This window comes from Bison bison, unplaced genomic scaffold (assembly GCF_000754665.1).
Source record: "Bison bison bison isolate TAMUID 2011002044 unplaced genomic scaffold, Bison_UMD1.0 scf7180017864143, whole genome shotgun sequence".
Taxonomy (NCBI): domain Eukaryota; kingdom Metazoa; phylum Chordata; class Mammalia; order Artiodactyla; family Bovidae; genus Bison; species Bison bison.
This window is the reverse complement of record NW_011494715.1, coordinates 6,026,901-6,028,540: the sequence shown is the minus strand read 5'-3', so window position 1 is coordinate 6,028,540 and position 1,640 is coordinate 6,026,901.

The window sequence follows — 1,640 nt, the reverse complement described above, 5'->3', positions numbered from 1 at the left end:
GTGAGGCAGAAACCACTTGCTGGCGATGGGTTTTGGGAAAGTCACCCTCTGTACCTCAGTTTCCTTGTCCAGCACTTAGATGTTCTCTGTTTTCAGCTACTAAACGGGATAATTTGCTACACGGCAATAGATGCTGTTTTACAGAAAGCAAAGAAGTGAGAAAACCGGGTTCCTTCTCACTGGTTTTAATGGCTTTTCAATTACTATGTCATCACGAGGTTAATCATTAGATTTTATTAGCATTTTTCTAAACATCAGCCTCTGCCCCAGGTTGGTATCAATGGGCTGCGCTTCCGACAGCAGGTCCCACCGTTTTTTCTGGGTCGTCTTCTCACCGGTCTGGTTTGGTATCCAGATACCCAGACTCTAGGCAGTTATTCATACACGCTGTCTCCTAACGCTCTGCAGGGCAGGATCTAGATTTTCTCTGCTCTAACAAATGATTCTTCGTGTCTTCTTGACTGGCTTCTGCCATGAAGTAGGTGGTGATGATAGCCGAAACCTTCATAATTTCCTAATTATTTCCTGCCCAACAGTCTATCAACTAATTTACATTCACAGAGTGTTTGTCTCTCTAGTGACCATCTCTCGAGTAAGACCTTGGAATTGATTCCCTGGGATTACTTAAGCCCTTAACAGAAATCCAGCTTGGACAAACGCAAGCCATTCCTGGGCATGTCACTCACTGTTAGAGGACATTTGATTTCTTTCTATTTTATGCTGCTTTTGCATTTTTCAAGATGTTAAGAAAACTTTAAAAAACCTTACCTTGATTTCTCCCAAATTTTGTTAGGAAGCATGCCTTCATGTGCCGCATATTTACAACTCTCCTAAGCACGAGCTAAATTTTCATAGCCCTGGCATGTCCATCTGTTGCGATGTCCACCTTCCCCCACTGTTTACTGTGGACACACCCGAGGCCCCTCGACTGGAGTGACCTGTACCTTGGGAAGCACAAACCTGTGGAAACATGTCTGTATCCAACCAAGGCTGGCCCAGCTGGAGATGGCAAAAATGAAGTTGTGTTTTCCCTTCTCTAAGGAAGAACTGCTTCCCAGGGACAGGGCCATTTCAGAGAGAGAACTGACAGTCAACTCTCTGTAAAATCTGAGCAGGTAGAGTTTTACATACTACAGTTCTTGGGTCACTCAAGCCTGCTGTGATGCTCTGCTGCTGCCCAGGCTGGAGGACTGACTTCCAACTGAATTTCAACCAGTTTGAAAAGACGGTAAGCATTTGCTTCTGCTGTAGGCCAGTTCTAAGACTTGCGTGCTACTCCCCACCCCCACATCTTAATACAGAGCTGGCATGAGTGTGACAACTGACGCTATCTTAGACTAGATGGAATCTGGTAAATACCTGTTTCAAACAATTCCATTATTGCAGATGCAGGCATCTGAGTTTAATGTGCAGGCATGCGGACAATCTGTGGGAAGGGCAGTGACAGGCGAGTGGAGCCTAATTCAGGCCCTCCCCCAGAAGGCCAAGGTCAGTGTTAGTGGTCTGTGCTGCTGTTTTCCATACAGATACAGCTCAGATCAAGTTAAGCACCCTTTTATACAACTGAAGAAATACATTAATGCACACACCAAACTAAAATTTGCCAAGTTCAGTTCTGTATATTTTCATAGATGCTAAGT